This window comes from Canis lupus, chromosome 23 (genome assembly GCF_003254725.2).
Source record: "Canis lupus dingo isolate Sandy chromosome 23, ASM325472v2, whole genome shotgun sequence".
Lineage (NCBI taxonomy): Eukaryota > Metazoa > Chordata > Mammalia > Carnivora > Canidae > Canis > Canis lupus.
Genome location: NC_064265.1, coordinates 45,699,201 through 45,716,357, shown reverse-complemented (window position 1 = coordinate 45,716,357; position 17,157 = coordinate 45,699,201). Strand labels below are relative to the sequence as shown.

At 40.3% G+C, this 17,157-nt stretch overlaps 1 long non-coding RNA gene and 1 pseudogene across 1 annotated transcript; both read left to right on the top strand.

The window, feature by feature from the left end:
- The first annotated feature begins 26 nt into the window (after nucleotides 1-26).
- Nucleotides 27-5,166, top strand: LOC112652547 (mitochondrial import inner membrane translocase subunit Tim9-like; annotated as a pseudogene).
- Nucleotides 5,167-10,814: 5,648 nt separating this feature from the next.
- Nucleotides 10,815-16,802, top strand: LOC118352127 (uncharacterized). The gene is made up of 4 exons (XR_004808721.2): nucleotides 10,815-11,030; nucleotides 11,966-12,123; nucleotides 12,718-12,904; nucleotides 16,203-16,802. It is a non-coding gene; the product is annotated as an uncharacterized LOC118352127 (long non-coding RNA).
- Nucleotides 16,803-17,157: the final 355 nt, after the last annotated feature.

The window sequence follows — 17,157 nt, the reverse complement described above, 5'->3', positions numbered from 1 at the left end:
CTTTGAGGGAAAACCAACTGAGACAGATGGACTGTGAGATGAAAGAGGAGGAAGAGAAGTATCAGCCCTCGTTTATCCAACTTTGGAACACCAAGAACATCGATAGCAGTAACCACTGGTACATTAGACCAATAGTTTTTGAAAAAAAGACATTAAATGGAATAAAAAAGAACATTTCAGAGTGCATAGCATGCAGTAAAGGTAAGTACTGTTTCATGCAACTTCTTTTCAGGTGTGTGTGTGTACAGGGTCACAATGTATAATGTACTTCTCCCAATGGCTTGTGGTCCAAAAAGCTAGAAAACCACTGATCGAGAGGATACCATTCATATGGTATCCTTCAAGGAGTCCCTACTCTGTTGCAGCAGAATTACTTACACATTTATGAGATAATTTTATTTTTTAGTTAATTAATTTTTTAAAGATTTTATTTATTCATGAGAGACACACAGAGAGAGGCAGAGACACAGGTAGAGGGAGAAGCAGGCTCCATGAAGGGAGCCCGATGTGGGACTTGATCCCATGACTCTGGGATCATGACCTGAGCTAAAAGCAGATGCTCAACCACTGAACCACCCAGGTGCCCCTATGAAAGAATTTTAATGACGTGGAAAATGGCTTCTTTTGGGGCCTGAGTATGGTGGGGGGAAAATTACAAAATGTGGAATACAGTAGGACCTCAACTATGTCAGAGAAAACCTATGAAGGAAAAGACCAGAGTCATGCATTCATTTCCAGCTTTATCCAGAGTGGCAAATTCCTAAAATACCATGAGTAATAAAAAGGCACTTAATTTAAAATGAGTGTACTCACATGAAATAAGGGAGAAGCAGGAGACACCAGGTAGGGGCTCTGTGGATCTTGTTCCAGAGTGCCTAGAGTCCTGTTTGCACCACAGAAGACAAGAATGATTTGTTGGATGAAAGAGTGGAAGTTAAGGGGGCACATGTTCACAAATCCTAATCTTAGAAGCACACAGCGTTGCCTGGCCTCAGGGAGGAGGGGATGCTGACTGATGGTCCTGCTTTATGCAGCTACAACAGCTGTATACCTTCCAGCATTTGCTGTGGCCTCCTGGGCGCTTCAGACATGGGAGTTGCCACAGATCCTGCTGTCATCATCCATTTAGGAGACAATTCTGTGTGTCTGCTTTGAAAAAGGTGTTAATTTTTTCACTGCTTTATTGAAAAAGCAGTGTAAATTAGTTGTTAATAAGGTGAGTGGAAGGCATATATGACAACATGTTAATCACGGTTTCTTCTGGATAATGGGGTTATTGGGGGCACCAAGGTTAGTACGGATTTAAAAGCCAAGCCCTGTGTTAAACTATCTACTAGACCTGTGTTTGGTTCTCATGGCCTCCCAACAAAACAGATACTGTTATCCTTACATGAGAGAGGATCAAAATGCTTAATATTAATAGCCAGTAGTTATTGAGCAATAACTATGTACCAACAGTTAATGCTGAAAGCTTTATGTATATAATCTCATTTAATTCTAACAACCTTATGAAGGAATTATGTTTATTTTCCCATTTTACAGATAAGGAAAGGTAAGGCTTCAGGGAGATTATTTGTGAAGAAAGAGTGAATGAACACAGCAGATATGGTGCTTGCTCCTCATTGTCCCTAAGGGCTCATGATTCACCCTTGGCCAACTTCTGGGAACGTGGCCCTTGGAGAGTTCCTGGTGTTGGTGATTCGTGATTTTGCTATATACACCCTGAGCAATGACCCATGTCCCCCTGGCTTGTCAGGTTGTTTTGAATTAGTGTCAAGACTGAGGATGTGCACCTGGTTTCATTGTTTGGTCCTGAGTTTTGGTTGCCACTGCAGGTTGTACGGTGGTATCTGCTTATGCTATAAGCCTCCACTTAAAGGCCTTGGACCCTGAGACTCCAAGAGGTGTCCTGGGGCAGAGACATTCCCTATGCTTCTCCACCAGAGGGAAAGCACATCCTGCGTGTTCTTAGATGAGGAAGAGCTTTGGAAGCCTTTGCCCGATACCTTTGAATTTCAAAGATGCACACCTTTTCCTGATGCTTTAGCTCTGTATCCTTTGCTCCCAAGAACCCTACCAAACTGCTATTGGATCTTGTAAATTTTGACCAAGTGAAACACTATCCAAGACCATGCAAGTAAAAGGTGGTAGAAATAGAATTCCAGCCCCGACTGACTGACTTCAGGCTTGCTCTTCTAACCATCATGTTCCACGATCATATGGCTAGCACGTGGTAGGTCTTACACTGAAAATTGGTGCTATTATTGATGTGATTCCTTTGTTTTCTAAATTTGATGAATAAACATTATTTGATAATCAAAGGGAGAGAAAGCTTAGCAAAGTCCTTGGTAAGGCAATAGAAAGAAAAGGAATCTGAAAACAAGTAGACTACAAGGAAGTAAGTTAGAATATAACCAAGGGAAGGAGCAGTGAGCTCAAGTGTAAGGCAGTTTTTCAGGAGAACATCTTCTCGCTCTTGGCATAGGCAAAAATGTATTGGCTAGGACACACAAAATACAAATCATAAATGGAAAAACTGATAAATTGGGCCTCGTCATTAAAAATTTCTGTTAAGATGTTAAGTAAATCAGAAGGAAGCTCACACATTGGAAGAAGATATTTGTAATAAATATATCTGACAAAGAACTGGTATCCAATATATATAAAGAATCTTTACAACTTAATATTAAGAAAATGTTAGAAGTGTGTAAAATATCTGGGGCACCTGGGTGGCTCAGTGGTTGAGCGTCTGCCTTTGGCTCAGGGGGTGACCCCAGGGCCCTAGGATTGTGTCCCACATCGGGCTCCCCTTGGGGAACCTGCTTCTCCCTCTGCCTATGTCTCTGCCTCTCTCTCTGTGTTTCTCATGAATAAATAAAATCTTTAAAAAATTATTTAATTAAAAAATAAAATTATCTCATAAATATGTAGGTAATCCTGCTGCAGCAGAGTAGGGACTCCTTTGACTCATATGGTATCCTCTTGATCAGTGGTTTTCTAAATAAATAAAATCTTAGAAAGAAAAGGAGTGTGTAAAATATTTGAATAGATACTTCCCAAAAGATGTAAGACATAGGAATGGAAAATAAGCACAAAAAAGATCCTCAATGTGATCAATCACTAGAGAATGCAGATTAGAATCACCATGAGACACGCGTACACATCCACTACAGTGGCTAACGTTCAAGATAAACAATGGGGAAACTAGAACTCTTATATACTGCTATGGAGAATGCAACCAGTTTGGAAAAACAGCTTGGCAGTTTCTTGAACATGTACATAGTATATAATGCAGCACTTCCACTCCTAAATATTTATTGCCCCCCAAAAATGATAACATATGCCCACCCAAATATTTGTATGTTAGTGTTCACGGAAGCTTTGTTCATAACAGCTAAAACCCGGAAACAACCTAAATGTCCATCAGGAGATACATAGAAAAAGAAATTATGGTCCCTCAATTCAATGGAATACTACTCAACAGTAAAAGGGAACAAACTTGATCCATCCACCAACGTGGATAAATCTCAAGGACATCATGTTGGGCAAAAGAAGTTGACACAAGAGAATGTCTACTGTATGACTGATAATTTTTTTTTTAATTTTTAAAAATTTTAAAATTTTAATATTTTATTTTTTTATAAACTTATTTTTTGTTGGTGTTCAATTTGCCAACATATAGCATAACACCCAGTGCTCATCCCATCAAGTGCCCCTCTCGGTGCCCGTCACCCAGTCACCCCCACCCCCCACCCACCTCCCCTGCTACCACCCCTAGTTCATTTCCCAGAGTTAGGAGTCTCTCATGTTCTGTCTTCCTCCCTGATATTTCCCACTCATTTTTTCTCCTTTCCCCTTTATTCCCTTTCACTATTTTTTATATTCCCCAAATGAATGAGACCATATAATGTTTGTCCTTTTCCCATTGACTTATTTCACTCAACATAATCCCCTCCAGTTCCACCCACGTCAAAGCAAATGGTGGGTATTTGTTGTTTCCAATGGCTGAGGAATATTCCATTATATACATAGACCACATCTTCTTTATCCGTTCAACTGATTATGTTTCTATGAAATTCCTGTGGTTGCCTTGGGATCTTTTGGAATGATGGAAATGTTCTACAGCTTAATTGTGGTGGTGGTTATGAATATATACGCTTGTCAAAACTCAACAAACTCCATGCTTAAAATGGGTACATTTTATTGAGTATAAGTTATGCCTCCTTGTTGTTGATTTAAATATAGGGCAGCTCTTCCGAGCAGCAGCTGTGGCACCTGCTCTGACTCTGACCCTCCACCCCCAGACTCGACTGGAAGCACAGCCCTCCAGCCTCCCACTGGTATCAGATGCAAGAGCCTGTACTTAAATAAGAAATCAGGCCTCACTAGAGACATCTGAGCAATGGTTGGACAACTACTTTTCCAGAACAAAAAGCAAACCCAAGCATCAGAAAAGGTGACTAATAAACATACCAAAAGCATGTGGTTGCACACTTACCAGAATCTGGCCAGATAAAACATTTGGAGGAATTTCTTGGAACCTCCAATAAGCTTAGAGAAACCGGCGTTTTGGACTGTGTTAAAGGCTTCACAACAAAAGAAATAAAACCTGAAGAGAACACCTGTTCTTAGAACATTGCTTCCAGAAATATTTTCGAATGACACAAAGGATATTCAGGAGATTTCAGGAAAATCGTATCCAGTGGAATGAAACCCTAGCAGCCAAAGCAGGACTCCTTGGCCAGCCCCACAAAGAAGTCCCGATGGATGGACTCCTGGTGAGAGATGGCCAAGAAATGGCCTAGAAATGTTCCTCTAGAAATGAGGATTCTTCTGACAGAATTTCCTGAAAGCACTAGCCACCATGTGAAACTGTCTGTCGTGACTGTTTGGGAAATTGAAACCTCTAGAGAAACAAAACTGCTATTTATTAAAAATAAATAGAAAGTCTTTTTCTTCCACGCAAATAATAAGATGCAACATCTGTTGAGACCTTGAGATTCAGTAGCTTGGTCACTTGATTAGAAGAAGAACTTCTAGGGACACCTGGATGGCTCAGTGGTTGAGCATCTGTCTTTGGCTCAGGATGTGATCCTGGGGTCCCGGGATCGAGTCTCACGTCGGGTTCCCTGCAGGGAGCCTGCTTCTCGCTCTGCCTGGGTCTCTGCCTCTCCCTTATGTGTCTCTCATAAATAAGTAAATAAAGTATTTTTAAAAAAGAAAATAATTTCTTGGGGTGCCTCAGTAGCTCAGTTGGTTGGGTCCAGCTCTTGGTTTTGACTCAGGTCACGATCTCAGGGTTGTGAGGTTGAGCCCTATGTCTGGCTCTGTGCCCAGATGGGAATCTGCTTGAGATTGTCTTCCTCTCCCTCTGCCCCTCTCTTCACTCTCTCTTTGTCTCAAATAAATAAGTAAATCTTAAAAAAAAAAAACAATTTCTAATAGTTTCTTCAAAAGATATGCATATAAGTCAGTTTTATTGAAAGAGGAATAGTTAGTATTTTCAAATGTTGTAGAAAGGTGGGGAGAAGATAACTGGAGAAAGACCACTGGATCTATCAATTGGTGGGGAGGACTAGGAGTTTCGAGATTACAGTTCACTAGATCAGGGGGTCAGAAATCAAATTCTGGGCAGCCCGGGTGGCTCAGCGGTTTAGCGCCACCTTCGGCCTAGGGCGTGATCCTGGAGACCCAGGATCGAGTCCTGTATTGGGCTCCCTGCATGGAGCCTGGTTCTCCCTCTACCTGTGTCTCCGCCTCTCTCTCTCTCTCTCTGTGTCTCTCATGAATAAATAAATAAATAAAATCTTTAAGAAAAAAAAAAAGAAATCAAATTGCTGTGTGTGAGAAGGGAACACCTGACATGTAGAACAAATTGGAATGCTTTTGGTCGATGGGGCACAGGACACCAAGCTCACACAGGGCATATGCTAACCATGGAGCAATAGCTCCCAAGCTGCTGGAAGCTGAAACTTAGAAATCTAATCAATAATCTATCACACTCTTTATTAAAGATACTTTGTGATCTCAAGTAGAGGAATGTAAAGATTCTCTTCAAAACAAGGCATTATTTATCTGTTCAGCCTCCTTTGGGTCCTTCTGTCAGTTCTCAGCAGGAGGCTTCCCTTCCCACTGGCCTGAGAAGAGTTCCTCTCCCTTTGGGATGAGGTTCCTCATCGACCTTCTCATCCTCCACAGTCCGTCCCCTCTGTACCAGGGAGAGGGAGCCTCCTCCGATTAAAAGCTCTCCGCTGCCTGTCCTGGGAATCCTACCACTGCCCAGCCGGGAAAGCACCCTTGGTCCACATGCATTTTCAATCACTACCCTATGCCTGCCTTCCCTTTGCCTTTACCAGGGGCTCCTTTAACCCCCAAAGCAATTTCTCCAATCTCTTTTTGCACCAAAGCTGTCAAACTTCTCAAGTTAGTCAAACTCGTCCTCAGTTACTCTTTCCAGATCATACTTTCCCACAGTCCGGCTTCCTCCTCTGTCCCCAAGAACCTCCCTCATGCCAAATCCAGTAGCTTTTTTGCAGACATATCTCCTTAAGCTTTTTTGCAGACATACCTCCTTAAGCTTTCTACAATATCTGATGTGAGGGTCTAATTCTATTCCTACTAAATGTCCCTCTTTGGCTTCTGAGAAACCTTTCCTCCCAGTTTCCGTGATAAGTGTTCCACCCTTCCTCTTCCTCCACTAAGTCTTCTGACCAATCAGTTTATTTTTATTTCATTTTATTTTTTGAGAGGGAGAGGGGCGGGATGAGCAGAGAGAGAGAGGGTGGGGAGAGAGAATCTTAGGCAGACTCTACGCCCAGCGCAACCCTGAGATCAGGATCTGAGCCAAAATCAAAGTCGGAGGCTTAACCGCCTGAGCCACCCGAGGCACCCCTCTGATCAACCGGTTTTGATGTTCCCTCAAATGTCCTTTAACATTCCCTCTTCCCCACCTTCCCTCTCAGGCAGCACTTCTCAAATGCTCAAGGCCATACAGCTTACCCGGGACTCCTGTTCAAAAGAAGATTCTGATTCAGCAGGCATGCAGTGGAGCCTGGGAGCCTGCATTTCTAACAATCCTCCGTTGGAGGCTGGAGCTGCTGGTCCAGAGACAGGCTGAGTACCAAGATCTCAGGGAACAGAGCTGAAGCACAAACACTCCAAATGTGTGTAGTCCAGCAGGAAGCGCTCTGAGTCATAATTTCAATATCACAAGAACGAGCATTCAGCGAGGATGACCTATGACTTTATTATTTAGTTTTGCTAAGAAAAAAGCAGTTTCCCTCAGTATAGTACAGATTGGGATGGAGAAGAAGCCCCGAATATTACAGGTAATTAGTCTGTTTTCCATCAGCAAAGGTGCAATGAGGGGGTCAGATCAGGTGAGGAGGAGAGAGGCCTACCTAATGCTCCGCCTGGAAGGCACCTGGAATGCAACGGCTTTTTACTAGAATATGTATCGATCACTGAGTGACAAGAAGATTCAGTAGCTCTCACTTCTGAATTAACCAAACTTATATCCCCTCACATATGATTGTTCAATTGCATCCACTGCCTTTCTTCAGAGATTGTGCTCTTCAACTGGCATTTGATTTTAGATTCATCTTCCCAGACCCATTCAGCTAAGCCAGTAATTCAACCTTGATGGGATGTCAATGATCACCCAGGAAGATAACAGTCACGGTCCTTCCATGGCACAAAGCTTTGAAAGGCTGGCTTCTTTCATCTCCTTTCCTCCCGTGTATTAGAAAGATTTCTGCCACAGTTGGAAAATTCATTCAATAGCATGATTTGGGCTTGGTGATTAGGAGATGCCTAAGCTACACTTTGTTATTTAATCACCTACAAAAAAAACGGCCATTTATTGCCTCCTGGTACTTTAGCAGTAGAGAGACATCGGATTTCAAATCTTCCATGAGTCCACTAAAATTATGCTCTGAAGAAAATAAGGTGGCATTAGAACAGAGAATATTTGGGAGCAATTTCTTGATGAAAGGCCGTACCTACTGAGGATATTATTTCAGGCAACTGAAAAATAAAGACTGAATTAGAAAGCAATTTGTGTCAAGATGCAAGTAATAGCTACTGGAATAGCAAATGAATGTAGTATTATCACTGCTATTGAAATGAGTCAAAATTAATTCACAGCGAACTATTTTTCTAAAGATGGAAAGAATTTGTGGGTTTACTATCATGAACACTCAACAGTACATGTTAGCATTTGTCAAATCCTAAATGCAAATATTCTGATAATTAAATAAGTTCAGCAGAGGATAGGGAACAGAGATTTTCCTTTTAAGTTCATCAAGCAAAACCTGACACTTCTTTGAGTTATCTGATTGAGAATAATTAATTGTAGACAGAGATGAAGCCAGGCTTGATCTTACAGTAACAGTACATTTCTCTTTCTGTTCCTGTGTTCTGAGCAATTCATCCAAGGAGAGATCCCAGGCCTAGGAGAGGTACTGCTTAAAGCTCACCAGGAGAGGAAGTATACCTCCTCTCATCACTAAATCTCTGCTTGATTCACACAAGGACAAGTCTACATTTTCATATTTCAGAGGCCTAAGTGTACAAGAGCAAATGGTCCAAACACTGTCCCATCCATGTTCCTGTCATCACCAGCGTCCCAAGGGAGCCCTGTGGCTAGTGGGAGACTTGGGAATTGCAGGAAAACACACCAGGGTTCAAGTCTGGGCAAGGCCATCTGCTGACTCCAAGATTCTAAGTAATTTCCTTAGCCTCTGAGAGATACAGTCAACACAAATGGGGTTAATATCACCCAATCCTTAGAATGACGAGAGCTAAACAAGTGAACAAACACAAAGCACTTAGTCTGGTCAATCAAGGGTCGCTGCTGTTGTCATCAGGATCACGTCAACCCTTCAAAATTACCATTCTGAAAAATCTACGTCATTCCTCCATTGTCTGTGGAATAAAGTCCAGGCAACCACCTCCGGATTAATTCCACTTCCACTCCAAATTAGTTAACTCACTAACCCCTGAGTATCCTCTGGGCTTTCCTGTTTATTCACTCATTCAATTTTTCATTAATTTGTTTATCAGATATTACTGAGTAACAGATATTAGGGTAAGTGCTGAGGTTTCAAAGATTAGTAAGACATAGTCCTTACCCCCAAGGCGGGTCCACTAGAAGAGACAGCTATGGGTTTAAGTATTAATAATGCAAAGGAAAAGCTGCTGTAAAAGACAAAGTGCTGTGAGAGCACAGAGAAGGAAGCATTTAATTCAGATCTTGTGTTCTTTTGTCATCCTCGATGTCTTCCTCTATTACAGAAATCTTATTCAACTTTCAAAATGAAACAATTCCAAACATTGATCTCTTCAGCACTTACCAGGTGCGTATTGAATGCTTAGTCCCATGCTTTGGGCCAAGCAGCATTTAGAAATGGTGTTTTACATCTCCGAATTGCTGCTTCTTTATTACCTATCCTATATTCTCTTGTATTCTCAGTCACGCCATCACGTGTCTCTACTTTCCAGTTTTTTGTGTTCCTTCAAATCAAAGATTGGGTCTTCTTGGATGAGTGCCTGCAGCTGCTAACAAAGCTGAAGCAGATAGTAGATGATCAATAAATGTCTATTTATTGCTTCTAAGTCTAAATACCAAACTGAGTTTGAGGTTCAAGCTAAATTCTAGAGGATGTTTAAAGGAACTAAATTGATTAAAAATGACGTGTAACATAGGCTATTGGTAGTGGATACTTGAACAAAAGAGGCAGAAAGGATTCTGGGTAGGTATCAACAATCTCAGCCATATCTCTATCCGGGTTTTCAGTACAGGGTGATTGGTTCCAGTGTTTGACATTGAGCAAGTCCTAGTATGTAGGAATAAGATACTGTCACCAGAATGACATTCACATTAATGAATTTCCATCTTCGAAGAACTGATCCACATTTTCCGGGCAAATGCCATTATGATCATTTAAATCCTTGATAAATTTTCTATATACTATAGTGAAACCACTTCCATTTTTGTTTTATACTCCCGTTTTTATTTTACTGAAATTATTTTCATTGAGATCAGTTCCCCTTTATGTAAAATTTCCAACAGAGGTTGGATTCACCAAAGTTTTTTCCATATCAAACTTTACTGATTATATTTTTGCCATTTTGGGTTTTCTTTTGTTGCTCTCATTTTTACTAATTCTAAATTCACCTGGGCCAAATTGGACAGATCTGAATGTTATTAAGAAGGTCTAATGTCTAGAGTTTTATTTCATGTTGATGATTTCTGTGAGTCTAATTTTCCATGTCAATTCTTAGCTTTCAGTATCACCAAGAAGATATTATTCCTCAGCAAGCATTGTGCTTTTTGTAATAAATTTTTATTTGTGAGCAGCATTAGCCATTGTCAGTTGATTATTTCTCACAAGTCCAATGTTTGCCAGTGATCTGGTCAAATTGTCCTTGGGGTGAAAAAAGAAGAGTCCAAAATGGTACTGTCAATGGAGAAGGAGCGTAATTTCCTGCCTCAGAGGTCACACATTAGGGATGCAATAGTTTCCCCTCTCTACTCTTATAATACAAACACCTTCCAGAAGAATAAGAGGCTAAAATATCCGTCAGGGAGAGGCAAATAACCGAGAGTATCTACTCTGCAAGACTGCCAGGATTCAAACCCCATCTCTATCATTTACTAGCTGTGTGACTTTTGACACGTTAACTTATTAATTTGTGCCTCAGTTTCCTCATTTTTTATTTTTATTTTATTTTAGTTTAGTTTAGTTTCCTCATTTTAAAATTAGAATTGTGATAATTGGTTTTTTTTTTTTTTTTTTTGGAGAGAGAGCAAGTGATCGTGAGAAAGTGGGGCAGAGGAAAAGAAAGAATCTTAAGCAGGCTCCACGTCCAGTGCAGAGCCCAACATGGGGCTTGATCTCATGACTCTGAGATCATGACCTGAGCTAAGAGTTGGACTCCACTGACTAAGCCATTGAGGCACCTTTTAGAATTGTGAGGATTAAATGAATTAATAGGCTCAGAACAACACCTGGCACATAATGACACAGGTAAAAGTTAAGTTCCATTATTACTATTATTCAGAATGATTCCTCCAAATATATTGCTTCATATCTTTGTTCAACTGTGCCTCAGTTTCCTCTCCTAAAAAATGGGGTTATTACCAGTATCCACCTCAAAGGGTTGTTGTGCAATCTGAATGTGCAATATAGGGCTTAGAACAATTGTGTCACCCTGGCACCAGCTGAAGGGCCATGTAAGTGCTATTTTGCTGCAATTTTTTTTTTTTCACCTTCAAGTGAGTGAGTTTACAGAATCCCAAGAGCCCAAGACCTGGTTCCCATAGAGAATATTATAGAGACCCCATAAGTTGCCTAGGGCCCTGAGATGCAAAAGGGTACCACCAAATAAATACAAAGATACATAAAGGAAACTATGTAGCTATTTAAAATGCTAATCTACAATAATCTAAGCCTCATCAGGGTATGGACTTTTGTCCTTTTTGTTCCTTGCTATGTACCCAGAATGTAGAAGAGCTCCTGGTACATCTTAGGCAGTCAATAAATATTTGTTGAATGAATGAATAAATGAATATGAAGACTGTGTGGCAACATTGAAAGTGCTTCTTATATGGTATTACTAGAGCAAGATATAAAACTATGTAACCCTATGGTCACGACTTTGCAGAAATATATACATGCTTATGGTGATCGATAAACAATAATGTGTGGAACTGAAAATAGTTGTGTTGTTCCACTGTCTGTGATATTATTGTGTTTTTAGAAGGGAAAACAAAGAAGGTAAAGGTAAAAAGATCCTAAAGGAAAAATAATAGCTATGTCATTCCTTTCTATAATGTAGAGTACCATAACCATATCCTTTTAAGGTTGGTCTTGAGAAGTTTAATTATGATCATACCAAAAAAAAATGGACTTAAAATAAATGAATTGAGACCTTTGACTATTTTTTTACTTTCTGATTTCAGGAGAAAAGCACAAAAGTACACAGACATAAATGGAATACATGTGATGTATATCCGACACGGACGCAGACACACACATACTCTTTCAGATTATATCTTGAGCTGATTATCCATTCAACACAATCTCCTAGAGCATCTACATCCACCATGCAGTACAATGAGTATTTATGTTCATAATGATCTTTCTGGGGCACTGCAAGGACTTCGATCATCAAACAAAGATTCAATTACTTTTACCACCCTACACTTCCTAAGGCATTAAAGAGGCTAATGCATTTTAGAAAGATTTTTCTATGGAAAGATTTGAACAAAGGGTGTCGGGTTAATTTTTAGTTAACCAGAAAATTTAATTAACCGGAATGACTTGTCCCCTGAACATTCCCATGAAATGAGGTTTTATTGTACTTTGATTTCTGAAATCTTTGTCCAGCTTCTTCCTATTAATAGTGGCAGGTACAGTTCTGGAGTCAAACTGCTTAGGGAAGGTTAGATTGCTGCTCTCAGTCTTAAAAACAAAAAGAAAGTAGGTAAAAAACAAAAAAACAAAAAACCCCCACTCCTTCTTGAATGGTTCTCTGACTATGCTTGACTTTGACCCTTAGATAAGCTGCATGAAAGAATCAGCTCAGTAAGAGAGAAAACGGGAGTTTGGGGTCTTATAGTTTCTATTTAAAGTTATATTAGTGCTATAAGTCTCATTTTGAAAAAATATACATTAGCCATTAAAAATTAATTTATTTTTATTTGTTTTCCAGATTAATGGTCCTTCTAAAATAGAAAATTGAATGAAGACTTAGTTATTTCATTTGCAAAAGCTAATTGAAGCACATATTTATGAAATTAGACACGGAGACGTGAACCACTACCACCCACTCAACCACAACGAGAATGATTTTTTTACTTATGAGACAGGATAAAAGAAGAGAAATTAATATGCATGCGGTAATTCCTTCACCCTCCTTTCTCAATCCTGCCAGTGCCTCTTAAGGAGTCTGGGTCTTTTGTGATGATAATGGAGATAATGGGCAGAGTTGAAAATCTCAGAGTTAGGAGCCAGATGAGAGCAGAGGCCCTGGATTTTGTGCATTGGATTTTGTGCTTTTTAAAATATTAACTTAAATTTAGCAATGTTTGCATGCATGCAGTTAGATTAGGACAATTATTTTTGAAGACTTCATGATAAATCTGCAATCCCTCAGGCTTCCCCTTCCCCCTCATCCCCAGTAGCAGGCTTCTCACAGGGTGTCGATAGTGTTCCAAAGAAGCAAATCCCGACACACAAATACGTATAAAGACTGCTTGTGTCATGTTTGCTGGCATATCACTCGCCAAATCAGCTCACATGGCCAAGCCCAAGCCAATGTGGGGAGGGATACACAGGACAGGCATAATGAGAAGAGTCTTTGGTTATCATAATAATCTCCAACACATGTTGAAACAATGGGACTCCTTTTTTTTTTTTTGGTAATAATTTCTACCCTCCAAACTTAAAGTTGAAATTCACAGAACTGCACATTTTTATGGCTCCATTTCAGGTTGAGTGAAATCTCAGGAATGCCTGAGGGCTCCTCCATTCACAATGCACAATGAAACTTCTGAGTGTCCCATTCCCCATCTTTCTCTCTGCCTCCCGCACACCCTCAAGTAGTCTCCCTGGACTTGTTTTCTTTGTTGTTGCTGTGACACAAATAATGTGACTTTTTAAAGCCACCACTTATTCTCTGTAGGTCAGAGGTCCAGGGAGCATGGCTAGGTGCTCTGCTGGGTGCCAAGCTTAAATTAAAGTGTCAGCGGCCGGGGCTCTTATTGGGAAACTCTGGGGGGAGAGTCTGGCTCTGGAACATTCAGGTTGGTGGAACATTTGCTGCCAGAGCTATTGGAGGGACCAGGGTTTGTTCTCAGCTTCCAGAGACTGATCACATTCCTTGGCTCACGGTCCTCTATGTCTTCAAAACCAACAATTGCAGATCAAGCCCTTCTCAATCTTCACATCTCTCTGTCCTCTCCTTCCTCCTCATCTTTCTGGTTTCCCTTCTGCCTTCTTCCAAGTTCAAGGGCCCAAGGGATTACATTGGGCCCACCAGGAAAATCCAAGATAATCTATTAGTAGCCTCAATTCCATTTGCAAAGTTCTTCATAGCAATCCTCAAATTAGTGTTTTTTTTTAATTTATTTTTTATTGGTGTTCAATTTACTAAAATACAGAATAACCCCCAGTGCCCGTCACCCATTCACTCCCACCCCCCGCCCTCCTCCCCTTCTACCACCCCTAGTTCGTTTCCCAGAGTTAGGAGTCTTTACGTTCTGTCTCCCTTTCTGATATTTCCCACACATTTCTTCTCCCTTCCCATATATTCCCTTTCACTATTATTTATATTCCCCAAATGAATGAGAACATATAATGTTTGTCCTTCTCCGACTGACTTACTTCACTCAGCATAATACCCTAAATTAGTGTTTGACTGAATAAACGGGACCAGAATTTTGGGAGGAAACCTTGATAATTTTGCCTACCATAGCCTCAAAGTCTCTTTCTTTTCTTATAATCCTCATAAAAAATTCTCTAAAATCCATTACTTGGCGGGGAAATAAAGATGTTTCTCCTGCCCACTCACCTCTTTAAAAATATTCCCAAACCACCAAAAGGATAATAAACTAAACCAAACTCTGTTTTTTTTATTAAACTAGAAAAGACCTTTCCTATCACAATATATAGATAGAGAAAGCAGATGGAAAAATTGTAAATCATTTAACAGAGAGGATGAAATGCAAACTTGGTGCTGATGAGAAACAAGCCAATTTGCCTCACAGAAGTCTCAGAAAGGGTCATGAATTCAATGTACTTGAGGGTGAAAAGAGTTACTAGAGTTACTGATATTTGAAGTTTCCCAGTGAAAATTCCAGCTTTCCTCCTGACCTGTCTAAAGGAAGCTTTCCAGTGGTCATAGGACACTCACGCACCCAGGAGTTCCAGCGAGCTTTCTAGTGTTTGACTTTTTAATATGAACAGAGAGTCAGGTGCCTGGGTGGCTCAGTTGGTTAGGCGTCTGCCTTCGGCTCCGGTCATGATCCCAGGGTTCTGTGATTGAGTCCTGCATCATCGCATCATCGGGTGCCCTGCTCAATGGGGGCCTGCTTCTCCTCCTTCCTCTGCTGCTCTCCCTGCTTGTGCTTTCTTGCTCTGTCTCAAATAAATAAATAAAATCTTTAAAAAAAGATAGAGAGATGGGATGCCTGGGTGGCTCAGCAGTTGAGAATCTGCCTTTGGCTCAGGGTGTAATCCTAGAGTCCCTGAATCGAGTCCCACATCAGGTTTCCTGCAGGGAGTCTGCTTCTCCCTCTGCCTATGTCTCTGTCTCTCTTTCTCTGTGTCTCTCATGAATAAACAAATAAAGTCTTTAAAAATTTTTTTTAATTAAAAAAAATAAAAAAAGAAAGAGCCAAGGATCATCAGGTAGTTGTAAGGACAAAGACTAAATCAAACCAAGTAAAACAAAACAAAACAAAAAAAAAAAAACAACAAAACAAAACAAAAGAAAAAACGCAGAGGAAGCTCAACGAAACAGAAGAAAACTCAAAAGTAAATGTAACTAATATTCTTAGAGAGATACAAGAAATAACTTCCATACAATAAGAAGAGCAGAGCATAAGAGGAAGAATCTTATTTTCTGATACATTAAAAATATATTTAATAGAAATGAGAAAATTAATATATATCTTGAAAGAGGAAGTCTGGGAAACCTCCCAGAAAATGGCTACATTGAGTAGAGCCATACAACAGAGAAGATAAGCACATTCAAAGATCATTATAAATAAACATCACATATTTTCCAGAAAGGTAGAAGAGAACAAAGGAATGAGGGAGGGGGAGGGACATCATCAAGAGAAGAGAATAAGCATCCCAGATTTAAGGACTAACCCATGTGTTCAGCCCAACGAGTGAGACAAGACCTAACTGATATGCATTATTGTGAAATTTCAGTAAACCAGAATAAAGAGAAGATTCTGAAAAATTTAGGCCACATTCAAAGATCAGGAATCAGGGCATTGTGGGTCCTCTCAACAGCAAGAGGAGAAACTCACAAAGAGTAGCACCATGCCTTGAAATGACTGAGGGGAAAATAATTTTCCACCTCAAATTCTGCACCCAGACAGTCAAATGTAAGGATAAAATAAAGACATTCATTTTTCGCCTTACCGGGTTTTAAAAACAAAAATCTCTTTGTTCACCCTTTCTCAGAGTATTATTGGAGTAACACGCCATCATCCCCTCCCGATAGACCTAACCTCAGTGCAAGAAGGAAATAAACCAAGAAAGAGTGATCCAGGAAACAGGAAATGCAACGGAGAAGCAACGGTAGTTCCCAAGATGCTGGCATGGGAGGCCCTAAGCCTACAGCTGGGAAGAGACCTAAAGAGCAATCATTGCCACCTAGAGCACAGCAGAGGGTTTCTGGAAGAGTTTCTTCAATAAAACCCCAAACCAAAACAAAACAGAAGAGGAGAAATGACACATTTACCAACAGATTTGACTGTGTAGAAAACAGTTACTGAGGGGTATTTTATAAAGCAGAGTTAGAGCGTGTAGGAAGACATCAACTATTTTTTTTTTTAACTCAAGTAATTCTAAAAGAAAAAAAATTTAAATTTCAGGAAAAAACAGTTTAAAGAAAGTAAGTGCAATCTGAGTACAATACTTGGCTCAGGAGCTAACAATATGAATAAAAACCCTGCATGTGGCTTTAATAAAAGGTAGAGATCTGATGATATTACAGGGCTGCGGTGGTGGGGAAGGACGTAAAAGTGATAAAACCGATAAAATGTAGAAGTGTTAGAAACTGAGGGGACCACGTGACATGGCTAACAAAGTGGAAAGTACTAGAGGAAGTTGCCTCCGGGTGCTGGTTGGCGGGTGGTGGGTGGGGAGGGAGGGGTGAGGAGCCACAGGCTTATTATAAACTTTTCAGAAATAATGATCTTTTTATTTATTATTATTATTATTTTACTTTTAAGCATTTTTATTTATTCACTTGAGTGAAAAAGAGAGAGAGAGAGCACATGAGTGGGGGGAGGGGCAAAGGGAGAGGGAGAAGCAATCTCCTCACTGAGCAGGGAACCCCGACCCCAGGCTGGATCCCAGGACCCCATGCTCATGACCTGAGCTGCAGGCAGATGCTTAACCAACTGAGGTGCCA